The sequence below is a fragment of the Triticum dicoccoides genome, chromosome 4A (assembly GCF_002162155.2).
Source record: "Triticum dicoccoides isolate Atlit2015 ecotype Zavitan chromosome 4A, WEW_v2.0, whole genome shotgun sequence".
NCBI lineage: Eukaryota > Viridiplantae > Streptophyta > Magnoliopsida > Poales > Poaceae > Triticum > Triticum dicoccoides.
The window spans coordinates 247,902,808-247,924,330 of NC_041386.1; the positions used below are offsets into that span (position 1 = coordinate 247,902,808).

General features: G+C 45.4%; 1 pseudogene; it reads right to left on the minus strand.

The window, feature by feature from the left end:
• Window positions 1-498: 498 nt before the first annotated feature.
• Window positions 499-21,523, minus strand: part of LOC119283490 — a 74,916-nt pseudogene continuing 53,891 nt past the window's right edge.

The following is a 21,523-nucleotide window of genomic DNA, read 5'->3' on the forward strand; positions in this document are numbered from 1 at the left end:
CAGGACGGTCATTTTGGCCACTTACCAGATTGAGGAAACACTAGACAAACTGCTAGTGATATATAGGCAATAGAATTTGTTTGTGTTTGGTATATAAGCATTGTAGCTTTGTTGGATGGCAAATGAGCCATTGCAAATGTCGTCGATGGTATAGAAGCAATTTTCTCAAAAAAAGAGAGTATTAAACTAACAGAGCCCTTGATTTTCCAGACGAGGACCTTTTTGCAAAAGGAGCATTCGGTCATCTTCCCTCTAGTCGCCCCGCCTTCTCCCCCTGCGCCGGGCTCAAAGAGAAAAATTCACTGTAGGTCACAAAACTTGAGCCGGATGACACTTTGGTACCACTACTTCAAAATACCCGAACTACGGTCCATGTACTTGCGCACAGGGTTCACTTTGGTCTGTATGTATGATTTCGTCTACGTATTCGCTGACTTGGCCGAGTCAGCGGCCGCCAGCTAGGCTTTGACCGCCACGTAGTCGATCCTAGGGTGAATACTACTCGATCCGGGGTGTCTTTTGCAAAAACGCCATGACCAGCTCACTATCCGTCTTCTTCCCCATGGTGGGCTTCCTCGGGAACAACTTGATCTTCTTCCTGTCGAGCCAGCCGTGGTGCTTGGTGGCGCGTGGCGGGCTGAACCCATACAGAGCGGTGCGGCGGAAGATGCAGCCTGTGTCGACATACATGGGGCCCTGCAGCCCGTCCATGGCGCGCATGGCGACATCGAAGAAGATGAGGTTGTGGTTGGCGTACCGATCATTGGGGTCGATGCCCTCAAACCGCTGCGGGAACTACACGTAGCAGACACGGTCGCTGCGGCGGTCGAGCATGTAGCACATCCCTTTGCGGAGCCCCGCCGAGTTGTGCACATAGTGGTCGCAATACAGGTTGAGGATGAAGGGCCTATTCGACATGATGGCACTCGTCCTGACCAGTGCGTTCATGGCGCCGGCCTTCTTGTTGTGGTCGTACCCGGGCCTCTTCTCGCGCGAAATGTACACCAGCATCGGCAGCCGGATGTCCACGCCCGTCGTGTCGATCAGCGCACCGGACTCCGCTGGATCATCGCCAAGCACAGGCTTCGACGTCGGTGGCGCATGCATTGCATGCGCGTTCATCAATCATTTGGAGAAGATACATGAGCATTTCAAATCGATTGAACAAGCATTCACTACAAAAAATACACTTCCATGATGATATGTGTTTATCACAGTAGGTCGCATTTTTTGTTATGCATGTACATCCATGACAAATTTATGACAGAATCAAGATAGTCATACATGTGCTGTCGTAGAAGTGTTCCATGACATTACCAAAATTATCATCACGGAAGTGTCCACTTCCATGACGATAAATCGTGCGTCACAGAAGTGCTTTCGTCAAGGGTGACCGACACGTGGCATCCACAGTAACGGAACACCGTTAAGCTATCGGGTCGGGTTTTGGATCCAATAACCCGTTAACAGCCCCGACCAATGGGGATTTTCCACGTGTAAAATCATCATTGGCTGGAGGAAACACGTGTCGGCTCACCGTTGGGACAGATGTCATCCTCTCATTGGACCGAAGGCGCCTATGATACGGCGACACGTGGCACGACCCAACAGAGGCCCATTCTTGTGAAAAGGCCGGCCCGTTTGACTTGGTCAAAAGGTGGCACGGCGGCCCACGGAAAGCCTGTTAACGGCATGTTCGCATATAGCCCATTTACAGCCCGCTAACCTAGGGCCCGTTACGCCCTTTCTGAATTAGGCCCAGTAGCGTCATCTGGGCCGTCCAATATGATTCAACCCGTTTTAACTTCCGGCCCATGTGTGGCCCATGACTTCTTTTGGCCCATATGAGGACCTTTGTAACTCTTGGCCCATTAACGGCTCGTGGTGAAACTGGCCCGTAATGAACAGTGTACACTTTATACCCATTAACGGCCCGTTATTCCATTGGGCCGTTTCCAGCCCAAGTTATCTTTCGGCCTTCTCAGGGCCCATTGATTCTTGGGATCATTTGCAGCATTCGGTTACATATGGCCCGTTACTGTCATTTTCTGCTTGTGGGCCAAATTCAGACCGTCGTTATAGTCGGCCCGTTTGCGGACCGTTAATATGTTGGGCTGTTTTCATGTAAAAAAACCCGTTGGGATGTTTTCATAGAGTTATCAAATACGGCCTATTAACGGCCCGCTATGGTCCACGAATAGTATGGCCCATGATTAGCGAAATGATGATACGCCCCGTAGAAGGCCCATTGATCCTTCGGCCCGTATGAGGCCCATGGATAGTACGGCCGGTAGAAGGCCCATGGATCGTATGGCCCGTAGAAGGCCCATGGACCCTACGGCCCGTAGAAGGCCCATGAACCCTAAGGCCCGTATAGAAGGCCGATGGATCCTACGGCCGGACGAAGGCCCATGGATCATACGACCCGTAGAAGGCCCATGATTATTTTGGCCTAGTTACCAAAAATAGGCTATTGTGGCCACTAGAAAAAAACAGAAAAAGAACTGCAGTGAGTACAAGCAAACAACTAAACAAGACAATAAGGAAATAAATAAGCAAGCAATTAACGCTAGCCTATTACCGCTATTACACATATTACATCCACTGGGCAAGTTCGCCACCAGTGCAAATATAGGGAACAAAGAAGCACATTACATACACTTGCCGTCAAAATTGGCCACCAGTGCAAATAAACGCGGCAGCAAAACAAGAGCATAACTGAAACAACTTCAGAAGAGCTCAAGAAACGTTATCCTGGGTATCCACCATGCTGGCAATAAGCTTAGCAAGCTGATTAGCTTTGTCCTGTTTGGCGCTAAAATCCTCCAACGCTTGCTGTTGCACCAGAAAGTATGCATCTGAATGCTCCAGGAACTTCCGCAGTCCTTCCGCTTCTTATCGTAGCACAGCTGATCGATGTCTTTCAGCTTGTAGTTGAGACTCAAGAGACCGAACTAATTCAGACAGTGAGTTTGAATAGCTTGTGCAAGCGGTAGTGGCCAGTAACTCGAACACTAAACCAAGACAGGACTTTGGGGTTGTCTCGCTGTCTTCAAGATAGTCTTCCTTAGCTGTTCTATCAGCTTTGTTGGAGACCAACAAGGATGTGTCACTATCCTGAACCTTATCTGCATTACTTCCTTTACCATTGCTTAATAAGGCACTCTTCCCCAATATTCTGTCAGCACTCTAAAAGAAGAAACAAGTAGACACATAACAAGTTTAGCATGTACTAGTATATGAAACTCATTTCGGTGAACCAGTTCATTAGTAAGGTGGACAGGATTAAACTACCAAGTCTTCTATTGCCAAGTACTAGTACATAATAAAAGCATCAAACAAACATATATCTATGTCCTATGGTCATTGCATTGTCTTGCCAAATCAAAATAGAGACACGGTTCAAATCATATCAGTTCAAGACAAAGCAGAAGTGAAAGAATACAAAGCGTGGGAAACTACACGGCACAACAAGATTTTAGATGGGTACCACGGGTCTACATGTACAACAACACTATTGGCTCTGTTGTGATGCTCGTACTGTGCATGATATGAAAGTCAACTATATACAGAATTGAAATTGAAAACAACAGAGCTATTGATAAGAGAAAACCTATTAAAGAAACATGCGTGAACATACCTACTATGCCATTGGAGTTTTGATTGGATCCTTCAATTTAAAAATAAGTTTGTATGAGTAAATACAGTGATACAAGAGCAAAGCAATCATAGTTAAAAAAAAGGCGCGCCTAAGCGAGCGCTTAAGTGCGCCTAGGCTCTAGGCGTTGGCAAAACGCATTGCATATAACTATGCATAATTTGTGCATAATTGCGCATAAGCATGCGCTTTGGTCAGTAAAGCGCAACGCGGTGGAAAAACGCACAATTAGCGCTTAGCGCTTTTTCAAACTATGATAGCAATGGAATCTTAAATTAGAATAGTTGTTCTTCAGGTTTAGGCACTTGTTCTACATGAACAGAGTATGGTAAGATGCAAGAATATAATACTTAAAAATAGAAAATGAGCTTATAGACCTTACCACATTCTTGGTTCGGGGCCAGTACAGAACAAGACGTTCCCAGTCATCGTCCAGTAAATGTGTCTCAGGAGAACATAAGGGAATTTGATGAGTTTGTTTGCCGGTGAAGTACATTTTCTTCAGGTAATTCCGGTACTGCCACCAAGCATTCTTGAAGATAGTAGAGGTATTAGCACAGGTTACCTCATCCTGAGTTTCCAAATTGGTCCTTCTCTATAGAGAAAAATGGGAAAAAAATTATGTATTATAACCATCATGGAGGTAGGATGTATGGGACTAAGCAAAGTAATTGCCATGAATAACATTACTTACACATAACTCCTGGACAAACACCTGCAACTGGCATTTTCCTTCATCTTCAATATAATATTTCCAAGATGGGAAGATACGCACATACGATTTAACAACATCAAATGCGATAGATGCTAAACTACGACTAGCTAGTTATGCTTCCTTCACTGGAATAGGCGTACTAACTGGTGGAGTTGGGGTTCGCCATGATAGTACTGGCCCTTTGGGCACTGGAGCTGCCTTACTAACTGCTCTTGTTTGGGAGCTCTATGGTGGAGATGGTGTTGTGTCAACAGGAACTGGGTTACTATCGGCTAGGGTTGGGGTTAGATTGGGTGAAGCTGGTTCTCTGTCCATCGCAGTAGGGGTACAATCTGCGAGAGTTTGGGTTATGTGTGGTAGGGCTGGTTCTTGTGCATGTACAACCGGGGTGCTATCTCCACCAAGAGGTAGCACTGTTTTATTTGAAGACCGTGTTTTTAGTCTGCTAGATACTGGCATCACCCGCTCCAATTCAAATGGCTGATAAACAGGAAATATAGTTGAATGTACAGACATTGTATGAGAGACAGATGCAATAGATAGTGTGGAAAAAAGAGGGCATGAAATAGTTGACATGTATATTGTTTAACTGAAATGGATAGCATGATATAATTTCACATATATGATGTCTATCTAAACTGGATAGCATAGCATAACATAATTCAAAGATATGATGAATAACTAAACAAGATTGCATGACATAATTCACCTACATGTTATCTAAGTAATCAGGATCGCATCATTTAATTCACATATGTGAATTATATGCTAAACAGAGGGCATTCGGTATGATGTCTGAACTAAGAACATGGTGTTGAATATTGTGTATATGATGTCTAGACTATGCAATGCAAGACACCGTATGCATGATATGAGCAGTATAACCGTGCCAAGTTAGAGCATACACCTCAGTGGGGGAATAGGACTGGTCATCTATCTCTGAATCCATCTCTGAGGAGCTATCGGGACCCAACAAGAGATCTGCTTCGACAGGTAGCACTGTCTGCTCTGAAGGCCTTGTTTTCACTCCAGATTTTTCCTCTCCCACCCAAATGGCTGATTCACAGGAAGAGTAGTTTATTGTACAAACATTGTCGACAAATGGAAATGTAATGAAAAAAAGGATGGGCAAGATATCATTCAAATATATGATGCCTGGTTAAACAGGATGGCATTGCACATTTCACAAATATTATGGCTGGCTAAAAGACATGAGACTGCATAATTCCCATATATGATATAGAAACTAAATAGGTGGCATTACAGAACATGTCTAAACTAAGCAGATGACATATATGATGTCAAAAGTAGGCACTGCAAGGCAACATATGCATGATATTACTAACATCATCATGCCAAGATAGAGCAAACACCTTGGGGGTAAATAGGAGTGGTCAGCGGCGTCTGAATCCGCCTCAGAACAGATATCTTCCTCTGGATTACAATCTGGAGAGGGGTGGGGAGGGTTTGCCATTGAACCCACCATGGAGCGATGTCTGCATGACATTGTATTGCCACGCAAAACTCTTATCTTTTTCTCTACATGTTCAGCATGACTGTGTACAATATCTGACATGCATACGAAAAAAATATGGTGAGATTATGTAAGGAGAGCATGCAGAAATTTAGAGCGATGGTAACAACCAGTGGATCGATGTTTTTCTGTTGAACCAAAATAGCCCTAATGGATCGACGTGAATGTATAGTAATAAGTGATGCAACAAGTGTACAACCTCTTTGCCATAGCCGTGTCGACCTCAGCATCATTGGGTTGGTCGCTGAAGCAGTTGAGGCAGAGGTGGTTGTCGGAGGTGTGGAGGAAGATCTGAGGAATCTGTAGACGGCGTCCAGGGCACTGCTCTGTTGTGATGGATCGTTCTGTCGTTGGAGCAGCTCCGGTGAGCCGTAAGACGTCAAGGCTGAAGCAGCACAAGACAGACATCGTCAATCTCAAGTGGGATTCTAATAGAATCTCCAATAGATGATGTAAAATGGATGTAAAATTAACATCACCAAAAACTACCTGACTACAACAGATGAGGTAAAAACTATTGACTCTGAACTTAATTGTCGAAACTGAAATTTACTGTGGAATCTCAATGCTACTGTCGAAACTGAACGCAATGGTAGCAGAGAGGCACTTGACATGTAGTTTAGGGAGGGCCTGTAGTTCATCTTCAACCTGCACCCCTGAGCCGCCAGCCACCACCGGCCGAACCGCCGGCCCTAGCGCCGCCTCGCCGCCCCGAAACAACTCACCACTACCGCCCTGGCCAGCCCTCTAGGCCCCCTCCCCACCCTGAACCCTAAGATAGATAGTGGGGTACCTCTCCGGCGAGCCCCTGTCACCGCTGCGGGTGGTTCTTCCTTAACTCCGGCGAACCCCCCAACCCCTGAAAATCGACTGACCCAAAAGTCGATTCAGTCGACTGAAGTGTGGCTTAATCAGAGTAGAGCAGCAGCACGAGCAAGGGGGAGAGCAGCAGCAGCAGCTGGGCGAGCGAGCGATCGAGCGAGAGCCGGAGCAGCAGCAGCAGATCCGTCTGGTATGGACGCCGCCACCGAAGGGGCCTCGCACTGGGGGAGAGCCACCGTGGAGATGTTGCCCGCGGCGCCGGCTTCAAGGTAGCCGCTCCATGGGGTGCGGGGTGGAGCACCGTCAGCGTCGGGAGGTCGAGTTAAGGAGAAGGTGCGATGCGATGAGTGTACAACCTATTTGGTGGCGCCAAGTAGGCCTCGGCTTCGTCCGAGGAGTCGGTGAGGATGCTGCGGTTCTGGTGGAGCAGGTTAAGGCGACGCTGTGGGGATGGAGCAGCCGCGATAGATGAGGCGATCATCGGAGCAGCTCCTTGGAGGTGGAGGACGGGGCGGCTGAACCGGCGGGACGGCGAGATGGACAACGGATCCTCATCCGGGGAGGTGGAAGAGGAACGTCGAGCTGTTGCGGTGGACGACGACGTCGGGGAAGAGGCTCCGGCTGGGCAGCGGTGACGTGGCGGACGGAGGAGGGTGGGGTTTCGCGGCTGGAGCGGAGAGGTTATGGTGGCCTGGGATTTCAAATGGCGAAAAGGGGGCGATGGGAGGGGGTGAAGCATGACTTAGGGACGCGCTTGCCCAAAATGTAGGGTGTGTTACAAAAGTGCCCCCCACCGATTTGAACTAGCGGCCCTTTAGGCTCAGGGTTAGAAGGGGGATTTCGCGTGTCGGGATTTGGCAGCTGAAGGGAGTTTTCGCACGCATTGTAATTTCGGGATAGCAAGGCGCGGGTTGTGAAGGTGCCAGTTGTGGGAGCACGATATCTGAATTTTCGGGATATAACAAAACGCGAGTTGAATTTTAGGGACAAGCCTAACGTGTAGTGATATTGTACTTGTACGTACCAAATCAATTCGCACTTCCCTCAACCAAAAAGAAAACGAACAAAATAAAACTATTCACACCACACAAAGAGAGAGTCTTGCCCTGTTTTACTATACAAATGCTATTCAAAGCTACTCCCTCGTTCCATCTATATAGGGCCTAATGCGTTTTTTGATACTAACTTTAACCAAATATTAGAGCAATGATATATGACATGCAACTTACACAAAGCACACCATTAAATTCATATGTGAAAGGTTCTTTCAATGATATAATTTTCACATTGTGCACGTCATGTACTATTAATCTTGTCAATAGTCAAAGGCGGTCTTAAAAATCTCATTACACCCTATATAGATGGAAGGAGGGAGTATGAATCCATGTTATGTCCGATTAAATTTTTTCACTTGTTGTATAATGCATGTAACCTACTCATACCAACATTTTAGTGCATTCCAAATGTCTATACTACCGCTGCAATTCGAACTAAATTTGAATTCGTTTCTCTATTTCAATAAGAATCTACAATCATGATTGTTGCCAACTTCAACCATCATAGTTTCCTTGCTATCCGCCAGATATAAATCGGACGGCCTATAATGCAGGATGGCAGGCACACCATCATCAACAACTCCGTTTTTTATAAGAGTAGAGATAAAATATATTAAATGTAGTATAACATGTTCATAACTACACCATGTGTATCACCGTTATATATATTCACACATGCGTCGGTTTGAAACACTATGATAAATTCTTCAAATATTCGAATTCGTTTTTATAATGAAGTATATATGATCTCTATTCGTCTTTTACACCCACACAACCCTCTTATCTTTGTAGCTAGCGCTAAATTTCTCTTGTGCATGCACACGCCCGCATCCCTCTCACCCTCCCTCAGCATTCTCTAGCTCCATCGCGCAAATTCGTCTTTTCACTTTAGGTCGTTCACCCATGGTGTGTCTAGGCCCCCCAGCTCCTTCTTTACGGCACACATCGATCGATATGCCTCTCTAGCCAGGTGTGCCTAGCACAAACACAAGCTTCCCCTCTTCTCTTGTCACCGTCCATGCCTCACTCCTACCACTCTTTTCATCGTTCTCGTACTCGCACACTCCTCCCCCTCGATATAGTATGCCTCTCGTACCACCTCCTACATGCATCCCTCTATCTCTATCCTTTCCTCGTGCCTCATTTGCTTCTAACGCACACATGCATGTATACCGATTGATCTCCTAACATATACCTAGATCGACTTTAACTACCCCCCCCCCCATCGATCGACGGACCTCACAAGTTATGTCTCTCCTTTCTCTAACAAAGGGCGATTAATCTTTCTATGTAGTTACGTGTAACATCCCAAATTTTCAATTTGGAATGTTATACATAGATCATTCTTGCATATCATATTTTATTGCATTTCATCTCGTGATCCTCGAAATCCTAAGCAACGCATGGACCCTTGGAGAGAGTTGGGGATTTCCCAGATTCATATTTGATTTTTATCAAATATTGAAATAAGGACTTTTGGTTTTAATTATTTTTCTCTCCGAAAATATTTCATATTAAAATATATGAGAGGAGATAATATGACTTCTCCAAAATAATTGAAATATTGGAGGAAAAATATTAAAATCAAATATTTTATTTTATTTGGATTTTATTTGCGTTAGAAAAATTGCACGTTTTCAAAATTGCATTTTAGGGCCAAGAAAATGTTCATCTCGTTCTAAATATTTTATTTAGACGGAGAAAATTTGTTTTGGCATTTTTAGATTTTCATTTTATTTTCTAGGATTTTTCTTAGTTTTGGCGGAAATATATTTTTTAAAAGGTTTCCGGACCCAGCTGGGCCGAAGCCCAGCCGGCCCGTCCCGGCCGTCTCCCTTGCGCGCGCGCCATCGTGCGTAGCTCGGATGCCGAGGGGAGTCCGAGCCGGACTCCTCCCAGGGCACCCCCTCGCCCAAGCAAGCCGCTGCCCCCGCCCACTTTAAAGGCCGGCGCCAAGCCCCTCCACCACCACCACCCCGCCGCCCCGCACCCCGCTCCCGAGTCGCGCCCCGCCGCCTCCCGCGAGCCGCCGCCGCTTCACTGCCCCGTGCCGCCGCCGCCCCGCTGCCCGTGAGCCCTGCCGCCCCGCGACCCGAGCCCCGCCTCGCCGGAGCCAAGCCGGAGGTACCTCGCCGTCGTTCGGTTTTTTAAAAAAGAAACCAATCCAGTTTTTTTAGAAAAACCCTAGCCTGTTTTTTTCGGTTCGCCGGTTTTTTTTCGGTTTTTATTTTTCACGGACGTTTGTCCGGACGTTCGTTTTAACGAACGGTTTTCGCCCGTTAGTTACAGACAACGAACGCTCATTCGTTAGCCTGTTCGTCGGTTTCCTTTTATCGGATTATTCCGCGATTATTTCTGATCGCGATTTCTGATCCGATTTTCGTTCTAGTTTCTCTTTTCGCTCGTTAATCGGAATCAGGCGATTCAAGCGCCTAGATCTTCATCTCGAGACCTTCTTTCCACTTAACCAACTTGCACAAGTTTTTGCTACTATAAAATTTGACCTTGGTCTAGATTAGTAAACAAATCTTGTTTCTTTCGCCGTTTGAGTTTCATTGCTCCGTTTGATTTGATTCTTTTTGAAAACCAGAGTTCTTAAGTTGAACTTTCTGGTTAGATCTTCTTATTTGAGATTTACCCGTGTTTCTTAGCTTGATTGCTTATGTAAGTTATTGTTTGTTTACGATAGAATTCCCGGAGTGCGAAGCGTGTTATTTGGAGTCTCTAGGTTACGCGGATCGTCAGCAAGGCAAGTAACACTTTGATCATATCCCTTTATCACCCAATTTTTATGCATTAGTTCCAATCCTCAAACATTGCATAGTTAGGATGTCATTGACATGTGGGTTGGGAAGTAGCTGATGAGGTAGAACCTATTACCCTGTTACATTCAAACCCTTGGGAGTTACTTCTACGCGTTGCTTATATTGCTATGCTATGCTCGTAGACATGGTTTGGTTGCGTGAAATCCATGACATATGTGAGATTGTTAATTAATGGTTCAATTTAAGGTGGCAACTTAAATACACATCTGGGTGGACTGAGACACCTGGAGTACCTAGTGATGCCTGTATTTTTGGAAATCCCGGAGTACCCGTGTGATCTTCCTATGGACCGCCACCAAGGCTCAAAGGGAGCTGAGATTATTCATGCTAGAAACTTACGTGTGCAGCCACAAGCTATTATGGGCTCTAGCATAGTTGAGTAAGTTACGTGAAGCTCTTGAAGAGGTGGATCAGAAGGTAGTGGGTTTGTAGGTTTGGTATGATCTGCCCGGAGTAGAGAGTTAATGTTTCTGAAAGACTGTGTCTCGGTCATCCATTTCTCAAACACCCTGTAGTGCGAGAAAACCAATGGACGAGATCGAGTCTTGTGGGGAAAAGTGCGCAAACCTCTGCAGAGTGTATAAACTAATCATGGTTAGCCGTGTCCCCGGTTATGGACAATCTTGAGTATCTAGTACTTGGAATATCTTAAGTATCTCATCACCCTAAAAATAATATTATTGGGTTGTTAATCACCTTAATTGGGATTGAGTTGGAGGAACCTTCTCAATGATGTTTCAACTACCATGATAGTTAAATTAAAATATATTCCTTTGTTGTAGGGAAAAATTGGCTTTCCGCAAAACTATAACCATAGAGCTTTCCACCAGCCAAATATGCATGTAGTGATAGCATTATTCCGTTCCTGCTCTACTGTGTTATTTTGCCAGCATATTCCATGTGCTAACCCGTTTTTGGGCTGCAACGTATTATGTTGCAGTCTTTTCAGACGAAGAGTAAGGTTCGTTAGGTCATTGCCATGCAGCTCAGCTATGCCGTTGGAGTTGATGGACTCGCTTTATCTTCCAAGCCTTCCGCTGTTATCGTATTAGATGGCCTTAAGCCATATTTATTGTAATAAGTTCTCTTCAGAGACATTCGATGTAATAAGTGTGTGATTGCTACTCTGTTATAAATCCTCGAGTACTATGTGTGTCAGCATTACCGATCCAGGGATGACACTGAAGCACAGAGACTTGACCGTTTGAGGTCGGGTCGCTACATTATGTCTGCTTACCACAGCCACATCGTCCCCCTCATCATTCGTGCATGCCTCCTGACCCGTCTCTCACACGCACGTGCACAGACAACAAGCAGCCATCTCCTCTCTTATTGATATTGCGGGCGTGCCCTCCGTTTGTCTAGCAAGCCTATCCCACCATTTGTTAGAAGCAACTCCACTACCACCCCCTCCAACACTCTAGCTCTGTCTCTCTCCCAACCTTATTCCTCTCCTGCACATATGCATGGATGCCGATCGATCTCCCTTAATACATGAGGCAGATCGATCTCCTTAATACATGAGGTAGGCCTCTCTCCTCCTCCACACATATACCAGCCATTGTACCTCTATAGTTAATTGGCCCTCCATCTTCCCCGACACACACCGATAGTCGAGCGATGTAAGTAGGTATCCATGCCACAGAGACAAACTGCACATGTCCCATCTCACGTTCCAGTAGGCCGGCCACTGTATATCTTTGACGTGGGCACACACAAATTCGATGGCACTCTTTATCGATCGCGCGCGCGCACACACACACAACATCCCTCTCTTCGATTCTATGGACACCTCAAGATGCATTTGTATGAGTAGTTTATCTTGTGAGAGAAAAGGTTGAACGAGGGAAGGCCTTATTTGCGAACATGGAGAGACGTGTGGGTATATTTTGCAAAATTGCCATAGTTTCTTCCCTATCCGTTAGATATAAATCCGACGGCCTATATTGCAGGATGGCACGCACATCATCACCAACTCTGTTTTCTACTCCCTCCGTCCGAAAATACTTGTCATCAAAATGGATAAAAAGAGATGTATATAAAACTAAAATACGTCTAGATACATTTCCTTTTATCCATTTTGATGACAAGTATTTCCGGATGGAGGGAGTATTTGTCTTTTTAGAGATTTCAACAAGTGACTATGACCGGACCTTACTAACATACTCAAAAAAGTAGACCATAATTTTGATGTTACCCTCTTTTCTTGGCGGTGCAGTGCCGTCTGGATACCTCATAAATAAATAAAGTACTACATGATACTAATATATGATACATGGCGCAAGAGTACTAAGTATTATTAATACAGTTTTGCTAGAACTCATCTAGATGAGATATAATTTGGTCTCATTCATATTTTATAGCCATTGGATGTGATGCTATATAAGATGGATGTGTGCTGACATGGGTTGTATTTGTTCTTGTGGAACGAACTGACCACTGCATGGCATGTTTGATAGTCTCAAGTCATTAAAAGCATACAAGCCCCACATCTCTTCTTGGTTGATTTCTCTATTTATGTCAAAACATAAGAAACAACGTGAGAGTTAATGCACCACGCCTATGTGTTTACTATTTGGTTTTCGTAAGATGACTTAATACCCACCTAGACGGAGGGAGTATTTGATTTGACAGCGGGCGGCGCAGTTCCCGATACGACTTTAATGCAGACGAGGGAGGGAGTAGCGGTTCCCGATATGTTGAACGGACAATGCTTCCTCCTTCAATTAATGCATGAGGGAAGTAATGGGAGGAGGTCCGGGAAAAGAGGCTGCACGATGTGAATACAACATAGTTTGCCCTCATTGCCCTCATATAAAGGCGCCCCTCCATTCCAATGCATCTACCACATCGTATGCACCTAAGCATTTGCCTAAGCACCTACACTAAGCGCAAAAGAGCTCACTCTAGACCCATGGCGGCGATGCTTGTGAGCGGCCAACGGTTGCGCAAGATGGTCCACGACGCCAGCCTGCGGCATGGCGCCGAGGATCGTCTCTAGACGGTGTTGGAGACTGGCTGGTGGATGGCCGCCTTCGACGCCAACTACGACTCTCAATTGGACCAGATGATCGTTGCCACTAGCAACAAGTTCACCGTCCTCAAGAAGCTCGTGAACGACATCGCCGTACTCCTCCAGCCCGCACGCCCGGGCTCCTCATTGCCTGCTACCCTAATCGGCCTCCATGGTCGGAACCTCTTTCAAGCACTGGTGGCCCTGCGACTGCCTGCCGACTCCATGAAGAATGTCCACCTGGAGGTCGCGCTCGCTGCGAGGCGCCTCGCCCTGCAAGAATTCTTCGACCTACACATCCACATGTACGAGGAAATCGTGTAGATAGGTATCTAAAAGGCCAGTGAGGACGCTACGACGTTGGCCTTCCTCAACCGGCTGGAAGCCTTGGATGCCTTTGCTGAGAAGCACCTCGACCTCGCCACAAAAGCCGTCGCTCCTTAGCCGCCGGTCAGTGGCCCGGCGCACTAAGTTGAGGAGGAGGAGGTCGTACGTTCGTGGATCCATCTTTCTTCTTGCCTTCTGTAACCACCACTGCGATCGCATCATCGTGGCCTTAATTCTTATTGTGTTGTTGCATTCTTGTTACGGTCAATACCGACATGTGCGATCCCTTTGCTTAATTATATGCATCACTTTAACTAGTACTCCATCCGTCAATTTATAAGTTGTGCTTACCTTTTCCATCAACTTCGTGCAACGCGCGGGCATCTTGCTAGAAACACTAGAATATGTCTATATAATCCGTATGTGATAGTCCATTTGAAATCTCAAAAAAGACAAATATTTAGGTACGGGGGGAGTAATATATTAGGAGTATATCAAAACAATAGTGATTTCTTTCAAGTTTGTGAAAAAATACTACTATTCTACTACTTTGGATCTGTTGCAACGCACGGGCACATTGCTGGTAAAAGGAAAAGCCTGCCGCGTTCGCGTCGCACCCCCACACGCCCGGGAATCGGGAGTACAACACGGCCCGTCCGGCACGACACATAGGTTAGGGAAGGCATGTTGCCTAGAATTTTCACTTTCATGTGGGACCTCCGTTGAGCAAACCGACACCCCGCCCGCTGCCGGGTTGGAAAACAGAAACGAGGGGAAGATCTAGCTGTAGCATGGAAGCCAAGAAATTTGGTGCCAGACGAGGCTCGTTGATAGAGTAGGAGCATTCCGTACTAGTACTACTCCTACTAGTACCAAGTTTGTACTCCTAATCCTATATTACTAGTACTACTACTGTACAACTAGTAGGTATGTGCACGGCACAACATCGTAGGAACAAAAAACGGGAAGATCTTGTTTTGGGTGATTTATCTTTTTTTTCAATCAATGTAGTATGAATAATATGATGTGGGGGGCACCCATGAAGCTTATGTGGCTTGGTTGCATGGCTACGGAAGGTTAGAGAAAAATAAATAGATAATGTGTTTAGAGTGCACTCCACTAAATAGATATATATACTTTGGATCCATTGCAACGGACCGACACATCTATATCTATACCCCCTATATAGTGTGTGAAAAACTTTGAAAGTTGGTCGTTGGATGAAGCCAATCCGATGGTACAAATATGGCAAATCCGAGCACTACTGGCTGTTGGATATCATCCACCAGATTCTGCCACATGTATAATCTAGAAGACTCCATGGTTGAACTTAATTAATGACTAAGGGCCTCTTTGATTCATAGGATTGCTAGAAACACACGAATAGGAAAAAAGTAGGATTGGAATGGCATGTCCATTGGATCCCTATAGGATTTGAGTTTGTTTGATTGTGTCACATGAAAAACAAAGGATTTCTTTCAAGAGGTTGGAGTGCATGTTAGAATTCCTGTGAAACGTAGTACAAATGAATCCTTAGGAAAATATTCTACATGATTCAATCATACGAATCAAACGACCAACGTAGGAAAATTCCTAAGGATTCTAATCCTTCAAAGGTCCTATGAAAATCCTTTGAATCAAACAGACCCTAAATTTGCCACAAATAAGCTTAGGCAAAGTTATTAGTTCTTCAAAACGACAGAAACAAGTTGGCAAGCCTAAGGGAATCTTGCCACATTTTTTGTGTGTATGTCATGTGGGGCCTTAGTGTCGCTTGCCTAAGGTGTGGCTTGAACCAAACACTCACCTAAGTTAATCAAACTTGCCTAACCTTACATTCCACCAGATTTTGCCACATGTTAGAATCCAGAAAGCTCCACACCAGAATCTCATGCGTGCAATGCACGTGTACCTTACTAGTACTAGTTGGTAGTAGTAAGAAACAAATTCCAGTTTTGGCATGAGATCGTACTGCGGGAGCACCACAAGGCCTGCCGCAGGAGTTACATTTCCCTCTCGGGGCCCACGGGACCGAACTTCAGTGGCTTAGTGCCCGGCCTATGATTCAATGACATGCAGACTTTAAATGCAGCCGGCCCACATGTCATTCTCATGGTGGTGGCGTGGTTCACGACTCACTCATTCGAGATGAACCGGCCGGTGGTGGCGTGGCCGTGGCGAGGGTGCCACGGCTGGGCGTAGGGGCGTTACGAGGCGTAGATGGCCACACCGGCGGGTACTACCTGTAGTAGTACATAAGTACTCCAGCTGAGGATTGATGCCCGAGACGAAATGTGTCACAGCCACTGGATGAAAATTCAATGGTGTGGGAGTACGGATCGGAGCACAGCAACGGAGCAGGCAAACCGCGTCCAATCGGGTGTGTTTGTGGTAGAAAGTTGATGGTCGCCGCAGTTCAGCTGGCCTGCATGTCATGCACACAAAGGCAGAGGAGCGGTGGGACCGAGGGATGAGGGGCACATCGGGGGATGATGATCCCCTGACGTGAACAATCCTACCATTCTATCACTGACATGTGGGACCCATAAGCGTGGCCCACCTGTCAGCGAAGGGAAGGCAGGGCAAGGCAGTGATTGCCACGTCAGAGGATCCATGTCCACGACGGGGGACGTCGTGCCGTGGGTTGGAGCGGCGTCGTGGGAATCGCGTGTGGGTGTGGCAGTGGTAGAAACAAGAAACGTGATGGTCAACGTGGTTCAACTTCCATGGACAAGCTGTCATGTCTGCTGACACATGTATATCAAAACTAGAGTGTTTATATTTCAAGCACGTGAACAAGTATTATTTACTACTTTGGATCCATTGCAACGCATGGGCCAGCACATTGGTAGTAGTAGTGTCCATCTCTATCTCTAGAGGCCTTCCCTCGTTCATCCTTTTCTCTCATAAGATAAAGTACGCATACAAATGCATCTTGATGTTCCATGGAACGCACGAGGATGTTTCCTTGGGGGTCTCTCCAGCGCGGCGTGGCCGTAGTTGCAAGTTGACGCCCCTTGAGATGCCGACATTGAGGGGCACTCGGATTTCCTCCGATGAGCAGGTAAGATGAGTTTGATCACATAGTAAATGCATTCTAAAGACTACTTCTGTGTCCATTTAATAATTCTCCCCCTGCCCACTATTTCATAGGTTAGGCTCGGTGCGAGTGGAGATTGGCTTGCATATGTATAGGAGGGTACCAACATCAATTTGCACAACATTTACAACGGTGACACCATTCCCGTAGAACCTTTGTCCAACATTGGGATCAGCCATGCAACGGGCCACCGCATGAATTGGTACGATGGAACCACGGTGAGATTGAATAAGATAGCACAAATCTTGCACATGGCGGTCAAAGGCGGACCATGCTGTCTGCGGCCGACTTGTTGCCGTACGAGTAGGAAGACGCTGTGCTCCTTTCTAACCGCATCTTTGTGGTGACAAACCAGGGGACTTATTTTGTATGGGACACATCCTACGATATACTCCCTCTCTCCCAGTTTATTTGTTTTGAATCTTTTCGTTTTATAAGTTTCAAATTCAAATTTAGAGCTCCCCATCACATGTTGAGATTACAATGTCCATTAAATCATTGCGTGCATGTATAGTAAAGAAACAAATCTCGAGTTTGGCACGAGTTCGTGCTGCGGGAGCACCACAAGCCCTGGCGCAGGAGTTACATTTCCCTCTCAGGGCCGTCGGGACTGAGCTTCAGCGCCTTACTACACCTACCTTTGAGTCAATAACATGTGGACCCGATAGGTGACTGGTCCACATGTAATGCTCCCGTAGGCAGAGGGGCAGTGGAGCCAAGAGGGGTGAGCCGCAGGTCGGGGGACGTGTGGTTTCATGGGTTCGAGCGGCGTCGTGGGAATTGTAGGTGGCTATGGTAGAAACTTGATGCTCGCCGCATTTTAGGTTGCCCACATGTCATGCACACAAGTTGTCATGTCTACGGACACATGCACTACATACCGATCACTGGAAGGAGTAGCAGAGAAAGCTATATATGTGGATAAATAGTTCCTTATAGTCAAGCGGACCCACGCTACTACTCTATTCCAAAGACGTGCACACCATCGAAATAGTCCATCTATATCAATATACACCGAGAGGGAATATTTTTTTACAAGAGAGGAAATAGTTCATCCATCCATAATGCCCTCCTGCTGGTGCAACCTTTTCTTCTTGTTGTTGTTCTCATTCTCTGTGGGAGACGGCTTCGCAACAAGCTCTTTGGACCTTGCAGCTATCTCGAAACTCACACGGGCATCGAGGGCAGCATATTTTATCCGCTCGTACGTCAAGGAATTCTCCCATCCAGACGACCTTAATGCCACCGTCTCGTCACCCTTCTGAAGATTTGTACCGAGCACAAAATTTGCTACATCGAATAGGGATGGTGTCTGTTTATCACAATCTTCTACAGGAATTTTGATTCTGGTTTGTACGTCAGCGATGCTTTTCAAATCAAGGTTGTACGGCTTCAGCTTCTGTTTGTCCCCTTCGATGGCTGGTAGATAATAGTTTTTGTAATCTGAAAATATAAAAACAGCAAGGTAATGAATGATAAAAGTGAGCGTAAACGGTATTGCAATGATAGGAAACAAGGCCTAGGGTTCATACTTTCACTAGTGTAAGTCCTCTCAACAATACTAACATAATTGGATCATAAAACTATCCCTCAACATGCAACAAAGAGTCACTCCAAAGTCACTAATAGCAGAGAACGAACGAAAAGATTATGGTAGGGTACGAAACCACCTCAAAGTTATTCTTTCCAATCAATCCGTTGGGCTATTCCTATAGGTGTCACAAACATCCCTAGAGTTCGTACTAGAATAACACCTTAAGACACAAATCAATCAAAACCCTAATGTCACCTAGATACTCCAATGTCACCTCAAGTATCCATGGCTATGATTATACGATATGCGTCACACAATCTCAGATTCATCTATTCAACCAACACAAAGGACCTCAAAGAGTGCCCCAAAGTTTCTACCGGAGAATCACGACGAAAACATGTGCCAACCCCTATGCATAGGTTCATCAGCGGAACCCGCAAGTTGATCACCAAAACATACATCAAGGGAATCACGTGGTATCCCATTGTCACCACAGATATGCACGGCAAGACATACATCAAGTGTTCTCAAATCTTTAAAGACTCAATCCGATAAGATAACTCCAAAGGGGAAACTCAATTCATTACAAGAGAGAAGAGGGGGAGGAGAAACATAGGATCCAACTATAATAGCAAAGCTCGCGATACATCAAGATCGTGCCAAATCAAGAACACGAGAGAGAGAGAGAGAGAGAGAGAGAGAGAGAGAGAGATCAAACACATAGCTACCGGTACATACCCTCATCCCCGAGGGAGAACTACTCCCTCCTCGTCATGGAGAGCACCGGGATGATGAAGATGGCCACCGGGGAAGGATTGCCCCCTTCGGTAGGGTGCCGGAACGGGTCTAGATTGGTTTTCGGTGGCTACGGAGGCTTCTGGCGGCGGAACTCCCGATCTATTGTGTGTTCTGGAAGTTTTAGGTCACGTGGGTATATATGGGTGCAGGGAGGACGTCGGAGGAGCCACGGGGGTCCCACGAGATAGGGGCGCGCCCTAGGGGGGGCGCCCCCCACCCTCGTGAGCACCTCGTGTCTCCCCTGACATGGGGTCCAAGTCCATCAAGTGTGTTTCCTTCCAAAAATAACTTCTCCAGTTGATTTCGTTCTATTTCGACTCCGTCTCATATTCCTTTTCTTCGAAACACCGAAATAGGCATAAAACAGCAAATCTGGGCTGGGCCTCCGGTTAATAGGTTAGTCCCAAAAATAATATAAAAGTGGATAATAAAGCCCAATATTGCCTAAAACAGTAGATAATATAGCATGGAGCAATCAAAAATTATAGATACGTTGGAGACGTATCAAGCATCCCCAAGCTTAATTCCTGCTCGTCCTCGAGTAGGTAAATGATAAAAGGATAATTTTTGATGTGGAATGCTAGTTGGCATAATTTCAATGTAATTCTTCTTAATCGTGGCATGAATATTCAGGTCCATAAGATTCAAGACAAAAGTTCATATTGACATAGAAACAATAATACTTCAAGCATACTAACAAAGCAATCATGTCTTCTCAAAATAACATGGCCAAAGAAAGTTATCCCTACAAAATCATATAGTCTGGCTATGCTCCATCTTCACCACACAAAATATTTAAATCATGCACAACCCCGATGACAAGCCAAGCAATTGTTTCATACTTTTGATGTTCTCAAACTTTTTCAATCTTCACGCAATACATGAGCGTGAGCCATGGACATAGCATTATAGGTGGAATAGAATGGTGGTTGTGGAGAAGACAAAAAGTAAGAAGATAGTCTCACATCGACTAGGCGTATCAACGGGCTATGGAGATGCCCATCAATAGATATCAATGTGAGTGAGTAGGAATTGCCATGCAACGGATGCACTAGAGCTATAAATGTATGAAAGCTCAACAAAAGAAACTAGTGCGTGTGCATCCAACTCGCTTGCTCACGAATACCTAGGGCATTTTGAGGAAGCCCATCATTGGAATATACAAGCCAAGTTCTATAATGAAAGATTCCCACTAGTATATGAAAGTGACAACATATGAGACTCTCTATATGAAGAACATGGTGCTACTTTGAAGCACAACATATGAGACTCGCTATATCATGGTGCTACTTTGAAGCACAAGTGTGGAAAAAGGATAGTAGCATTGCCCCTTTTTATTTATTTTCTTTTTTTATTTGGCCTTTCCTTTTTTATTTGGCCTTTCTCTTTTTTTGGGGACAATGCTCTATTCAATGGTGATCATCACACTTCTATTTATTTACAACTCAAGAATTACAACTCGATACTAGAACAAAGATGACTCTATATGAATGCCTCCGGCGGTGTACCGGGATATGCAATGAATCAAGAGTGACATGTATGAAAGAATTATGAATGGTGGATTTGCCACAAATACAATGTCAACTACATGATCATGCAAAGCAATATGACAATGATGAAGCGTGTCATAATAAATGGAACGGTGGAAAGTTGCATGGCAATATATCTCGGAATGGCTATGGAAATGCCATAATATGTAGGTATGGTGGCTGTTTTGAGGAAGGTATATGGTGGGTTTATGGTACCGGCGAAAGTTGCGCGGTACTAGAGAGGCTAGCAAAGGTGGAAGGGTGAGAGTGCGTATAATCCATGGACTCAACATTAGTCATAAAGAACTCACATACTTATTGCAAAAATCTATTAGTTATCGAAACAAAGTACTACGCGCATGCTCCTAGAGGGATAGATTGGTAGGAAAAGACCATCGCTCGTCCCCGATCGCCACTCATAAGGAAGACAATCAATAAACACCTCATGCTCTGACTTTGTTACATAACGGTTCACCATACGTGCATGCTACGGGAATCACAAACTTCAACACAAGTATCTCTCATATTCACAACTACTCAACTAGCATGACTCTAATATCACCATCTCCATATCTCAAAACAATCATCAAGCATCAAACTTCTCTTAGTATTC